Source organism: Macrobrachium rosenbergii, chromosome 54 (genome assembly GCF_040412425.1).
Source record: "Macrobrachium rosenbergii isolate ZJJX-2024 chromosome 54, ASM4041242v1, whole genome shotgun sequence".
NCBI classification, from domain to species: domain Eukaryota; kingdom Metazoa; phylum Arthropoda; class Malacostraca; order Decapoda; family Palaemonidae; genus Macrobrachium; species Macrobrachium rosenbergii.
The window spans coordinates 23,975,382-23,990,697 of NC_089794.1; the positions used below are offsets into that span (position 1 = coordinate 23,975,382).

The 15,316-nt window shown below is 35.4% G+C and overlaps 2 long non-coding RNA genes across 2 annotated transcripts; both read right to left on the reverse strand.

Moving 5' to 3' along the window:
• Window positions 1–359: 359 nt before the first annotated feature.
• LOC136834524 (uncharacterized) lies at window positions 360–2,244 on the reverse strand. The gene is made up of 3 exons (XR_010851838.1): window positions 2,084–2,244; window positions 1,182–1,295; window positions 360–605 (listed from the first exon to the last, which is right to left on the reverse strand). It is a non-coding gene; the product is annotated as an uncharacterized lncRNA (long non-coding RNA).
• Window positions 2,245–2,372: 128 nt separating this feature from the next.
• On the reverse strand, window positions 2,373–7,679 carry LOC136834886 (uncharacterized). Its single transcript, XR_010851910.1, has 3 exons — window positions 7,571–7,679; window positions 4,935–5,076; window positions 2,373–3,885 (listed from the first exon to the last, which is right to left on the reverse strand). It is a non-coding gene; the product is annotated as an uncharacterized lncRNA (long non-coding RNA).
• Between the last annotated feature and the right edge of the window lie 7,637 nt (window positions 7,680–15,316).

Sequence of the window (15,316 nt, forward strand, 5' to 3'; positions counted from 1 at the left end):
GATCTTTTGGTCTGGCTCTATCTTGTTTAAGATTATTTCAACATTTTCACAATACCAACAATGTCCCACCCTCTCCGATCAACCTTACAAATTTTACAAGTACTTCCCTGACAGGCTTGGTGTTATTTCTTGTAAGGGTTACTGATAACACTGTACTTGACAAGTACCAAACCATTTAGTGTATATAAAACATCAGAGCCACCCAACAATAGTTGGGAAGATGGCTGGACAAACTAAGCTAGTCCTACAGAACTTGAAGATTTCACAAAGACGCTATTTCACTAATTTTCATTCCGTTATAGACCCCAGTCCAGAACTTTCGATTGTATTCGTTTGAGTTTTGGAAAAATCGACCCCTATATGTAATTTTGGAACTTCTGTACAACAATTTCTATCCCATTTAATTATAAACTTCTCAAAAGCAACCAAATTTCAAGTTTATTAAACACCTACTTTTTTTTTTTTTTTTTTACAGTGCTACACAGGTTCTTTGGATGCATGGATGTAAGGATGAGTTACACTCCGTACGTGTAAGCAGTTCTTGGAATTAGTTTCTTCAAAATTCAAAGATTACCTCTGTCAGGAAACTTCAGGCTGTAGAACACCTGAAAGAAGAGGTACAAGTTAATTACATCATGGAAAATCAAGGCTTTCTAGCATATAAAATATCAAAATATGAACACCTTGTGCAACAACCAGGACTCTAGCATCTTATACACAGGTCTCTGTAACTAAGAAGGAAAAAGTTTCATAACCAGACATTGATTCCTGAAACAGATTTCAACCCTGCGAATGTGGTCCTGATAACAGTTTAGGGTCATGACATAACTCCCCCAGTAGTTTTGTCCTGTCAAAGACTACAATTTATGCAAGTCAGTAACTTCTTTTCAAACGTTCATTTCTTGAGACTGTACATGTTTAGTCGAAATCTTTATTAAAATGTTTTCCCTGCTTACACTTTACTGCAGACTAGAGCAGGTTCCAAATAATTCTAAAAGTTCTCCACTTACTTTGGTAAGTCTGTCTGTTGTTCAACACAGTTTTAATTGGTGTTCGTAGAAAACAAAGGTGCCTAAATATTGCCTGGTTTCTACTTTATAGAGTCAATTAAAAGCTGTTTTTATCATGTCTCATATTTACCCCAGATCAGTAGAGCAGTTCTAGGTTTATAAAGGCCTTACCTTTACAAGCGTGGATGCAGATGACAAAAGTTCTTGGCCCACTGAATATCGGATGTGTAGGGCTCTTTAAATTACAGACCCTAATACTTTCTGTCGTTCTGCTAGCTGCTCAGCCTAAAAGGAAAACATTTAATAAGATCCTGATGGTGTCACTTCACGTCATTGCCCTCCCAAGGCACAACCTTATACTTTCTATTTTATAAAGTTCTTGAGCAAATTCTTTCTAATTCATCAAGCCAAGTTGAAAGTAAGTCAACTTTCAAATGACACTCTCATTGTCCTGTTAACTCTCCTTTAAAGCACCTTTACTGATAATTTTTCATAGACATCACCTATAGTTTAAAGGAGTATAACAACTAAACAGGCTTCTTGAAATTGTACGACATAAATTAAAGTAATTTTTGTGCCTAAAGCCATTCCTCTCCAAGATGCTGTGACTCAATATAAGAGTTCGTAGTTTACTGTGGAAAATTCATTGGTCTTATTTGCTAAGCCTAGCCGTGCCATTTAAATACTAGTACTTCTAGTGGATTTTTATATCTGAGTTCTCTGAGGTCAAAAAAGTGGGAATATCCATACATTTCATAAATGAAGTTGTTAATTTCAACAACTATGCTGTTGTTACCTACTCTTTGAACAGTCCAACACCAGAATCAAATCTCCTTCAAAGTCTACTTCCATTAGTGTTTTATACAGAAGTTGAATGAACATAAATATTCGTACTGTATAGTAAATATCACCTTCAAATTCTTGATTATTTTTGTACTACCACTCCCGTTTCCTAATTCTCTACTTCTGTATCCATATTCATAAAATAACAAAGAATTTGTGTGTAACACCTTATCTGACTCGTCTCCTAAAAAGCTATACCAGAACTTCATACTGGATAATGCAAGACTCACCCATGATAATCCAGGTTTTGATGGTGTAACCATGAAGTTAGGTTTCTCTCGCCTCGTCATCGTTTTCAGGGAGACTCCTATCAGACGTCATCTGGTTCACAAAGTAGGTTCTATCGTCGGCTTCCATTGATAGTTTTTTGATGTACTACTACTCTTGCTTCATAAAATATCTCCCCGACTATGTTTTCTCAGGGAGACACCTATCATACGTCATCTGGTTCACAAGGTGGGCTCTCTCGCCAGCTTCCATTGACAGTTTTTGACTCCTGCATCATAAAAGTCTCCCCCGACTATGTTTTCAGGGAGACTCCTATTATACGTCATCTGGTTCACAAGGTGGGCTCTCTCGTCAGCTTCCATTGATAGTTTCCTGGATGAACTACTACTCCTGTGACATAAAACCCCTTGATATCTCATTGCCTTCACATCTCAATTAATGGGGCAACTTACGGGTAGTCTGGAGCCCTGATCTTGAAAAATTGTGAATATCTTGTGTAAAGACAAACTTGGAGGCAGTTAACTGAAAGGTGGTTTCATAGAAATTTCTTTTTCTACTTTATATTTTTCAGGTGCTTTGGAAGATTAAATACTCGACCACATCCTGTTCATTTCTGTCCTTGGTACACAATTAAATTTTTGGTAGGTGGTAACATACTGTTAATTTAAAATTTTTAATATTATTTAAACAGGTTTCTACTGTTATTATTATATAGGATCAAGTTTTTTTAATCTGTCCTCCTGACAGTCTAGATCTCACAACACTGTAGCTTTCATTGAAAGCTATTTTCTCCAACTTTGTACTTTTTTTCCTGTGACAAATGGTCAATGCAATTAGAGTCTTTCAATTTGGGATCTTTCGAACATTTCTCTTGTTAAAACTATTGTACTGTGGTATCTGGCCTGGCCCTGGCATTTGTAGCTTGGCACACCTTAAGTCAAGGACATAGCAGCTTAGCATTCTCCAAGTCATAGACAATATGTTAGTAAATAGCAGGAGTAACTAAGGTTCAGGATTATCAACTGTTACCCTAGCTATCAGCTTACCTGCAGAATAATGGCTAATTACCTCCACTAATTGCTTGGTGTCACCAGGGACTACTGTTACATTCCACAGGAATACTCTGATTCTTATATTGGTGTTACCCTGCAAAGGGATTCAATCCACAGGTAGTGAGGTCCATACCAGTTGCCACTGTCATCCTTAGGTGCAGAGGACTGACAAGCCCCTGAGGTAATGCTCCAGGGAGCAGCATTATATCCCCTAGGGAGTTGTCAATGCAGTAATTCTTATATGTGTGTTACCTGCACTGGGATTCAACCCACAGGTGGCGAGATCCATACTAGTTGCCACTGACATCCTTAGCTGCAGAGGGTTGACAAGCCCCTGAGCTAATGCCCCAGGGAGCAGCATTATATCCCCTAGGGAGTTGTTGGTAGTCTGTGAGGTATGCTCGTATGACCAGACCAGCCAAGCCTTGCCAGAAGCTGAACAGTACCAGGTGGGGAGTTTATACTTAACACTTGCAGCTTGGCACACCTTATCTCTATGTTCCTCATTAATACGTGATTTCAAAGATGATTTTGCCTGTCATCATTCTTGAAATAATTAGCTTGCATCATATTATATTTTCCAGCAGCAGTAACTTTGGTTATTGTCTTCTCTCCATAATTTTGTTTAGTCTGCAGTGCTTCAGCTTTTTAAAAACTCCACGAGAAGTGAATATGTTCCACCTTTTTTGTACATCTTTGAATACTCGATTCAACGATGACTTGTTTCGTTCCAAGTACTTTTAGCAACGAGCCTGAAAAAGATAAATAATCTTCAGACAGCAAAACTTACTCCAGTATGAAATGACATAGCCTAAACCTTCCTTTACCGAGATGATCAAGATCTATAGTTTTCCTACGTACCTTCTTGCCTTATGCAGTTCATTACAAAATAAAAGTGACAATTAATAAAATGGGAAAACTCCCATTACAAACTATATTACAAAATGAATGTACATAATGGCGGATAAATAATAGAGGTTAATTATATGTTAGACAAGGCAGCCTGGAATGTCATTCAACTCAATACAAATAATAAAGTTAATTATATGCTAGACAAGGGAGCCTGGAATGTTATTCAACTCAATATAAGTAATAAAAGTTTAATTACATGCTAGACAAGGCAGCCTGGAATGTCATTCAACTCAGTGTTACTAACTCCATGAATACCAACTTTTAAAACACAGCATTCTATGCAAAAGACCTTTTGATTATAGCGTTTTCCAACGTCAGTTTAATTCACACTTAACGAAAGGCTTAATCAGTTATTGATAAAAAACAATTACTGTACTCTAAATATTATGCAAAAACTTGTCACCCTGGATGCCGCTTGCTTACCATGGCCTCTGAAACAAATCAGAATCTTATGAATCCTACCTGCCAGTTACAACGACCTTTCAAGTTCCCAAGAAAACTGTTTAATTGCATTAATTTTTTTCTCAGCGAGGATTTTGATTCGTAAGTCATGAGAGCAATGGCTTTCCCTCAGAAAATCTTTTTGAGAAAGCCAACACCTGGCAGGATGATTTTAAAGTAAAATTCCCAGCTATTTCAGCTTCAAGTTGGATGAATTCTTGCAACAGATCGGTGTTCATTACCATGAAACCTTACAAAACCATTAACACCTATATGTGGACTATACAAAACCTTTGATGACGCCATGGTTCATGGGAAAAATGAATTATCACTATATGAAAAATTCTGGCAATCCTATCGACCCTTCTAAGTTATCAATGGACTAATGAACTTTTCCCCAAGATTACCAGACCAGATAAAATAAGTGTTTACAATTCATAAAACTTACCAATTTCAGTAATGGGCTCCTTCCTGTCTTGTCGTAATGGTGGAATGTCATTCCAACTTGATGTCCATTTTCCTATTTAGTTGCAGAAGTGGGCGTCCGGGTCTAGAAGTGGGCGTCCGGGTCTAGAAGTGGGCGTCCGGGTCTAGAAGTGGGTGTCCGGTCGTTTCAATGCGAACTTTAGCAACTTCGATACATCCATAAATTCAATTTGATACAGCCCAAGTCGTAGCCAACCAACGTTTGAAACACTATGATCTAATTTCCCTAAATACTAGAGACTACACAAATCTTGCTATCATATGAACTTAACTTGGCTATTTTGAACTCTACTTATAAAATTCGTGATTCTAATATTTTACCAATATTTTAACTTAACGTGTTTGTTTGGCGATTTTACATTTCCAAAGCTATAATGAAATTACCAATTTTGTGAATTTTAGTTTATATAACAAAAAGCTATATAAATATGACGCTAATATTTTACCATTATATTAATCTAACAACTTGAGTGATTTGACATTTCAAAGGATATACTGAACTTTTATTATATTGCGATCTGAATTTATACAACAAAAAGCTATATAAATATCATGTTGACCTAAATAGTTGTTAAACCATTAATTGGTCAAGATATCACAAACTATCTCAAAACAATACAATTACAATACTAGCCCACGTAATATATTTGCTATAGTTCTGTTTTAGAGAATCCGGTTTACTGGTTTATCAAACGCTCCATTGAATTGAGTTCTCTCTCACAGAGAGAGAGAGAGAGAGAGAGAGAGAGAGAGAGAGAGAGAGAGGGCTTAAGGAATTGGGTTTACTTATTTGCTTAACGTTGTATCTGAATTCAGCGTTCTAAAGGAGAGAGAGAGAGAGAGAGAGAGAGAGGGTTTACTTAAGGAATTGTAACGTTGTATCTGAATTCAGCGTTCTAAAGGAGAGAGAGAGAGAGAGAGAGAGAGAGAGAGAGAGAGAGAGAGAGAGAGAGAGAGAGAGAGAGAGAGAGGGGGCTTAAGGGTTTGGGTTTATTTTGTTAACGTTGTATCTGAATTCAGCGTTCTAAAGGAGAGAGAGAGAGAGAGAGAGAGAGAGAGAGAGAGAGAGAGAGAGAGAGAGAGAGAAGAGGGGGGGGCTTAAGGTTGGGTTTACTTATTTGCTTAACGTTGTATCTGAATTCAGCGTTCTAAAGGAGAGAGAGAGAGAGAGAGAGAGAGAGAGAGGGTTAAGGAATTGGGTTTACTTATTTGCTTAACGTTGTATCTGAATTCGGCGTTCTAAAGGAGAGAGAGAGAGAGAGAGAGAGAGAGAGAGAGAGAGAGAGAGAGAGAGAGAGAGAGAGAGAGGGGCTTTTGGGTTATTTATTTGCTTAACGTTGTATCTGAATTCGGCGTTCTAAAGGAGAGAGAGAGAGAGAGAGAGAGAGAGAGAGAGAGAGAGAGAGAGAGAGAGAGAGAGAGAGGGGCTTAAGGAATTGGGTTTACTTATTTGCTTAACGTTGTATCTGAATTCGGCGTTCTAAAGGAGAGAGAGAGAGAGAGAGAGAGAGAGAGGTTGGGTTTACTCATTTGCTTAACGTTGTATCTGAATTCGTTCTAAAGGAGAGAGAGAGAGAGAGAGAGAGAGAGAGAGAGAGAGAGAGAGAGAAACTCTGCTGCACGCCGGGAGGGGGCATCAACAGTTAAAATAACTTTTTCTATGTCAATGAGAATAGTAACTTCAGGTATGGGCGAACTTTCTAATAACTTTGAGCTGTACCAAATTGCAAATTGCCTCGGTGGATGTATTGAAACGACTTGAAGAGAGGAATTCTTGCCTGTAGAATACAAAATAAACCTACGTTATTTACTTAATTTTACTGAATTTACTTAAAAAAACAGATTCGATGTATAATATATATATATTAGCACCTTCAGTGAACAATGATTTATTTAAAATTCCTAATTTCCAACCAATTTCTCTGTACCATGTAATTCCTGCTATATGTCTTCAAACAGAAAGCAATGCTTCATTTACTCACTTCCTGATTGCCAAAGAAAATATACAAAAGTTTCAGTAACACGCCAACACAATGGCAGTTATTCAAGTACTATAGTCTCTCACTTGATCGCGAAATTAAGTAAAAAAAAAATCCTGTATTTAATTCCGGGTTTAAATTTCGCGGCTTCAACTCTTGTCATAACGTATCAAGTTACTTAAGTTTTAAGTGGGATTTTAGCCACTGTCCGTCACTATTGGCACTAGTAAAAACAAAGGAAAATTTGGTAATTCTATCGAAAACTTCCTCAGAGCGCCATGTTTAGTACCAGCCCCTCAGGGACGAACGCAAAAACATCAATAAAAGTCCAAGTTTCTCACATTATCTCGGTAAATTTCTTATGTTCTCTCACCTGTACTGCATTATATAATCCTTTTCTATACTTTTCAATAAAAAATTCAATTAATTAATGATATCTGCGCTGGGAGGTAGCCGGAAAAATTACCAAAATATCTATCACGTGGCAATGCAATTAGTACTCACAGCCAGCTGACGGTAGCTAGAATAGTCCATAGCAGCCGGATGTAAACGTATCTTAATACATCAATATATAAATACTGAACACCATTTCTGTCAATGCGATATAAACAACAAATACCTTAGCTATCCATGAGCACTGACGATGAGAATAACAGCGAACTTAAAATGGAATTCATCGAAATATTCATAGGATTTCACCACTTAAGCCAGTATGTCTTAACCGTCTGGAGTCTAGAAGGTAACTGAGGCCCTTAACCTGCTCGTGTGGCTGAGACCCAGTAAGAGTTACTATTAGTTACCCGTTACGTCACTGCAAAACTACGGTGGGTGACTGTTGGTGGCAAGATTTCCGTTCATTAACGAAAGAAATATTTGCTGTGCATGATGTAAAACAAAGTAAAATATGATCGAAACACAAATAAGGACAGCTATAAGCCATAGATATGAATATCATTATTGTTATTATTATTATTAGTATTCAGAAGATGAACCCCATGCATTTGGAACAAGCCTACAAGGGCCATTGACAAGAAATTCAAGCTTCCAAAGAATATGGTGTTCATTTGAAAGAAACTACATCAGATAATACATTATTATTATTATTATTATTATTATTATTATTATTATTATTATTATTATTATTATTATTAAGATATTTGGATTATTCAGGAGATTTGAAAGAACTACATCAGATAATACATATGCATATGGAACAAGTCTACACTAGGTCCATTGACTCAGATGAAATTCAAGCTTCAAGTAATTGACTTGAAATTCAAGCTTCCAAGTAATGTGGTGTACATTTGAAAGAAGTACCGAATATAAAAGGAAATACAAAAAAAAAAAGAGATGAGTTCGTAGAAAAACAGCTAAATTAGCTGAATAACAAATAAATAAATAGATGAAAATATAAATATATTACAAAAAATACAAGGTGAATTGTTTAAGGGTAGAAATGCATTGCATCTTCGCTTGAACTTTCGGGGTTCTAATTGCACAAAAATCTCCTTGTTGCAAACTTGCCCCACTAATAAAGACCGGTGTTCGATCCCACGGGGAAGAGACGATTGAGCTTAATTCCTCAAAAATCTAATTAGTTGATGTCACCCGAGAATTGGGTTCGTGTTCGTTAGTTGACTGTTGTGTATAGCAGCAAGTGGAGAAGGGCCCCACAAGTTTAGCTGTTGAGATCATGTGTTAGAATTTCGACATCTGAAGCTAAAAGAGAGAGAGAGAGAGAGAGAGAGAGAGAGAGAGAGAGAGAGAGAGAGAGAGACGTAACTATTCAGTATTCGGACGTAACTATTCAGTATTCGGTCGTAAGTATACCGCCTAAGAGTGAGTTAACCTTTATCCCACCTGGGTGAAACAAAATCTCTCTCACTCTCTCTCTCTATACTGTCAATCTAGATTCTACTGTACACACTCTCTCTCTCTCTCTCTCTCTCTCTCTCTCTCTCTCTCTCTCTCTCTCTCTCCACACGTCTTTGTATTTCTTCAAATTATTAATCGAGATTCTGCAATACAATCTCTCTCTCTCTCTCTCTCTCTCTCTGCTGTCCCACGTAATAAATGAGGTCGTTGGAGGTCATTCAACTGTAGTGGGTCACAGTACACACACACACACACGGACATTCCACAGTATCAAGACCTCCCATAAGAAAACGGCCAAACCACTGGCAGAGAAGAATTGTATTTCCTATTACCTTCTGTTACTTCTTTCAAATGAACACCATATTCTTTGGAAGCTTGAATTTCAAGCCAATGGCACCTGTAGGGGTTTATCATCTGAATAATAATAATAATAATAATAATAATAATAATAATAATAATAATAATAATAATAATAATAATAATAATATCTGTAATTTCTTTCAAATGAACACCATAATAATTTGGAAGCTTGAATTTCAAGCCAATGGCCCTGTAAGCTTGTTCCATATGAATAGTGGTTTATCTTCTGACTAATAATAATAATAATAATAATAATAATAATAATAATAATAATAATAATAATAATAATAATAATAATAATAATAATAATACATGGGGTAGTAAAAAATACTTACAATGAAAAATTGAAACCATACTTAAACCAATGACTGACACCTAACTGAACGCACATAAACAGAATCTACAAACAAAGACTGCAAGATAATGAGTACCAATCCATCCTTGTTCCCTGTCTCTCCTTTTGGGGGGGGGATAAAACTTACAGATTTATAACGCAAGACAGGCCGAAAAATAAGCGGGAGAACCTCTGAGGCTCCCAAGTGTACAGAAACACCTCCCAGAGAGCGATTGGACCTCGATAGAGCACGATTTATTCACCGGGTTCTGACGGACTTTGTCGGAAAGGAGTTTCTTATTGAGTTACGGTTGTTCCTGACTGGTAGAAGGAATGCGTGCTTTATTATGATTGTTTCGGGGAGGGGGGCTGTAATTGGGTGGGTGGCCTCCCCATGGCTTACTTGGCTTCAGTCAGATAGCCTGCTTTGTTGTCATACGTGATGGCATGATAATCGTGGTGGTAGGTTATCATACCAAATGAGAACTTCCTTCCATTCAAATGGTCGTGTATCTAACCTGCAGCTTTAGTTTGTTCTGAAGATGCCAGTAGCTCGTATAATAATAATAATAATAATAATAATAATAATAATAATAATAATAATAATAATAATAATAATTACTGTTTGATATCTGCCATCATCGACAATGCAAATATATTATCAATGATAAAACTTTAACATAAGATGAAAATTGGAACTGTCCGTTTTCACCTCATTTGGTGCGCTTCGAAGTTATACTCGTATACATATATATTATAAATAAATCTATATATATATATATATATATACACACACACACACACACACATATATATATATATATATATACATATATATATATAATATATATATATAAAATATATATGTTTCATCTTTTTATATATATAATCTCTTATTTATCTATCTATCTGTATTTTCTGCATCTGATGCAAACGTTGCATTTGCATTACAAAATCTCGTATATACAACCGCATTGCAACATGCATAAAGGAAAATAAAAAAAAAAAAATTATTTAAATAACAGAAACAAAGGCTTTTGTTTTTCCAGCACTTTCAGCAAACACGAAAATGCTTTACAGGCAATTTATGGGTGTAACTGAAGAATAAATGTGACCTTGATAGCCCCTGATTAATGGGTCAAAGGTCGTTTGCCCCCAACAGGCGCAACCTCACGAATGTTTAAGGAAAACTTACTTTCTCCCACGCCCTGCTGACTCTCAGGGAGATGGAGACATCAGCTTCAAATTGGTGGGAGTTGGTGGGCCATTAAAGCCACTGGAAAGGTTTTTGGGTCCTGGAGAAAGTTGTTCCACTGAGAAAGGGTAACTGGGCTCCGAGAGCAAGACGAGCTTGAATCTGGATAATTCTCCGGGATTTACACTGTCCAGGTGTCCATAAAATCATGGTGCAATTTAAAATACTTGTAGCTTATTATTATTATTATTATTATTATTATTATAACTACATTATTATTATTGCTGTTACTGCTATTATTTATTATTATTATTATTATTATTATTATTATTATTATTATTATTATTATTATTATTATTATTATTATTATTATTGCTGTTACTGCTATTATTTATTATTATCATCTTTATTTATTATTATTATTATTATTATTATTCAGAAGATGAAGAACCCCATTCATATGGAACAAGCCCACCATAGGGGCCACTGACTTGAAATTCAACCTTAAAAAGAATATAATGTTCATTAAGAAGTAAGAGAAGGTAAAGGGAAGTACAGAAAAAAGAGATTCAACTCATTAAAAATAAAAAAAATAAACGAATGAATTTAAAATATATAAAAATGTATTAAAATTCAGGGAGAATAGCATTAGGGTAGTAATGCATTGCACCTTCTTTTGAACTTTTGAAGTTCCAGTGTTAGAATTAATCTGTTCCTCTGGAGTTTTACATATCTGTTTTACTAAATATTTTTCACAGCTTCTGAAACTTGAAAATGACTTCCTTTTCAGAACTGCAGTTAGCCCATGACCTCACTAGAGGAGAAAGTAAACTGCGTTCTTTGGTTGGCTGAGCTGAAATGTACAGTCGCTCTCCAACTTGTTCCATTTGAATAGGTGTTTATTCTCTGAATAATAATAATAATAATAATAATAATAATAATAATAATAATAATAATAATAATAATAATAATAATAATAATAATAATAATAATAATAATTGAAAGACGAGACCATAAACCACATAGCAAGCGAATGTCCGGCGCTTGCACAGAACCAGTACAAAAAAGAGGCATGATTCAGTAGCAAAAGCCCTCCACAGGAGCCTGTGAAAGAAACACCAGCTAGCTTGCAGTAATACTGTAAGTGGTACGAACACCAACCTGAAGGACTGACAAAAACGATCAGGCAAAGATCCTCTGGGACTATGGTATCAGAACAGATAGGGTGATAAGTGCCAACAGACCAGACGTGACGTTGATTGACAAAATCAAGAAGAAAGTAACACTCACTGATGTCGCAATACCATGGGGGCACCAGAGTAGAAGAGACAGAAAGATAAAAAACTGATAAGTATCAAGACATGAAAATCGAAATACGAAGGATATGGAATATGCCAGTGGAAATTGTACCCATAATCACAGGAGCACTAGGCACGGTCCCTAGACCCCTGAAAAGGAACCTGGAAAAACTAGAAGCTGAAGTGGATCCAGGACTCATGCAGAAGAGCGTGCTATTAGAAACAGCGCACATAGTGAGAAAAGTGATGGACTCCTAAGGAGGCAGGATGCAACCCTGAACCCCACACTATAAAAACCACCCAGTCGAATAGGATGACTGAGAAATAATTCAAGTTAAATGAAAATGAAAAATGTATTTTTGATACCGATCAAGAGTAAATGTACTTGTCACACAATTTCCAGCAGACAAATAATGACTGAGGAGAGGTAAGCCAGTAGGAATCCTTTATGAAACCGTCACAAATTCCAAAGTTCAGATACACTCAATATTTCACGAGGCATCTGCTGATGTTTCCGAGAGGGGAATTGGATTCGCTCGCTGTAATGAAAGACTTATGACAATATTCGTTTCAGGAAAGAATTGGATTATGAGAATACAAAGCATTATTATTATTATTATATTATTATTATTATTATTATTATTATTATTATTATTATTATTATTATTATTATTAAAATAATAATAATAATAATAATACTTATTATTTTTATTATTATTATTATTTCAGAAGAAATCCACAACGGTGTAAATTTAAACATATATTGGAAATATATACACAATCGTTTGTATTATTATTATTATTATTATTATTATTATTATTATTATTATTATTATTATTATTATCATTATTATTATTATTATTACTAAAATACAAGCAGATATTAGTAAAAAAAGATAAATTACAAAATCAATGAACAAATAAATGAAAATATAAATAAATGAGTAAAAAACGAAGAGATATTAGTGGAAAACCAATGGGATATTACTCCCACCTATCCCCCATCCACACACTCTCTCTCTCTCTCTCTCTCTCTCTCTCTCTCTCTCTCTCTCTCTCTCTCTCTCTCTCTCTCTCTCCACCCCAACCCTCCCGCCATCAGTGCAGATGTCTGTGACGTGAATATGTCTGCTCATTTGGTAAGAGGTGGCATTAGCATGCAAACAGGAAATCTGTGAGGGAAAGAAAGCGCCTTGATTAGTCTGGACCACGACAATCCCTAGGGTGAGAGAGAGAGAGAGAGAGAGAGAGAGAGAGAGAGAGAGAGAGAGAGAGAGAGAGAGAGAGAGAATTTGAAATTGGTAAATAGGTGCGTACACTAGCTATCTTGTCCACGACAATCCCTGGAGAGAGAGAGAGAGAGAGAGAGAGAGAGAGAGAGAGAGAGAGAGAGAGAGAAATTACCTAATAGATGCCTCGACCACGATAATCCCACGATAATCTTAAGTAACCAAACGTATCATTTCCTTGAACAAGACCGACGGAATAATCAGCCGAGTTTTTCTCCTGTTACAAAATAATTTTCAATCCCTGTCAATACAGAACTTGCGGAGGCGCAGAATAATAAAATTTCATTTTAATGTTTCAGTTATGAAATCTCACGTACACTTTTCTAGACGGGAAATTCTCTCGAAAATTATGAATAAAAAATCTAAGAATCTCTGTCGTGCGAAAGGGAAATATTATTATTATTATTATTATTATTATTATTATTATTATTATTATTATTATTATTCAGTTGATAAACTCTATTCATAAGGAACAAGCCTACGGGACCACTAACTTGAAATTCAAACTACCAAAGAATATGGTGTTCAATTGAAAGAAGTTACAGAAGGTAACAGGGAACGCAGAGAGAAGAGATCAGTTGTTAGAATAGAAAAATAAGATAAACTAATGGAATGATAAGTAGATTGATAAAAATATATATAAATTATTAAAATACAAAGTGAATGGTTTTAAGTAGTAATGCATTGCATCTTCGCTTGAGCTTCTGAGGTTCCAATTGCACGACATCCTCAGAGAGACTTTTGTACAGTCCAACGGCGTGATGAATAAAGGACCTCTGAAACTGAGAAGTTCGACAGCGTGGTTTTATGTTTGAGGTTCCAATTTAGGTTCTAATTGTGCACCGTCCTCAGATAAACTGTCCTACAGTCCAACGGCGTGAGGAATAAAGGACCTCTGAAACTGAGAAGTTCGACAGCGTGGTTTTATGTTTGAGGTTCCAATTTAGGTTCTAATTGTGCACCGTCCTCAGATAGACTGTCCTACAGTCCAACGGCGTGAGGAATAAAGGACCTCTGGAACTGAGAAGTTCGATAGCGAGGCACATTGACTGCATATTGGTACTTCTGCTGTTCAGCAAATCTAGTCGCTCTCGGCAGGAAAATAAAATCAAGCGAAAACAAGTACTAATCTGACCTGCTGAATGAACTTCGCGTTTTATTCTGCACTGCGAAGTAATCAGGAGCAGGTCATCACTTTAGATAGCTTCAGGACGAATAACTCAGTCGCTGAAATGCCGTTCGTTTTATCTAGAATATTCGCCCTCATCTTGAATGTCATATTTTTTCTTCTTCTGTGAGATGATGTTCATTTTGCGAGTTAATATCACGTTATGTATTTTTCATCTGATTATGAAATAACGGCTGGAAAATAGTGATATAAACAGTTACAATCGTAAGAATTTAAGCAAATAATAATAATAATAATAATAATAATAATAATAATAATAATAATAATATTATTATTATTATTATTATTATTGTTATTATTATTATTATTATATTACTACTACTACTACTACTACTACTACTACTACTACTACTACTACTACTACTATTATTAACATTATCATTATTATTATTCTTATCAATACTATTATTATTATTATATACAACAATAGTATTATTATTATTATTATTATTATTATTATTATTATTACTCTGCTGGAAGCCAATGAAAAATAGGGTCAGTTTCAGTGTTCAGAATGCTGGCCTCTGATTGGCTGATTTGCCTGAGTTGTTATTATTATTATTATTATTATTATTATTATTATTATTATTATTATTATTATTATTATTATTATTATTATTATTATTATTATCCTTCTGTCGACATGACAAGATTGGCAGCATCAGCTGAAATGATTTAAGTGTATTTTTATTTTAAATTCCTCAAATACTTAATTCCTCTTTGATATAAGTGCTTCAATGAATCAAACTATCTGGTTTCTTTGAGATGGAGGCAGACGAGCCTTAGAAAGCTTGAAAATAAAGAATCTCCTCTTTTGAACCTTCC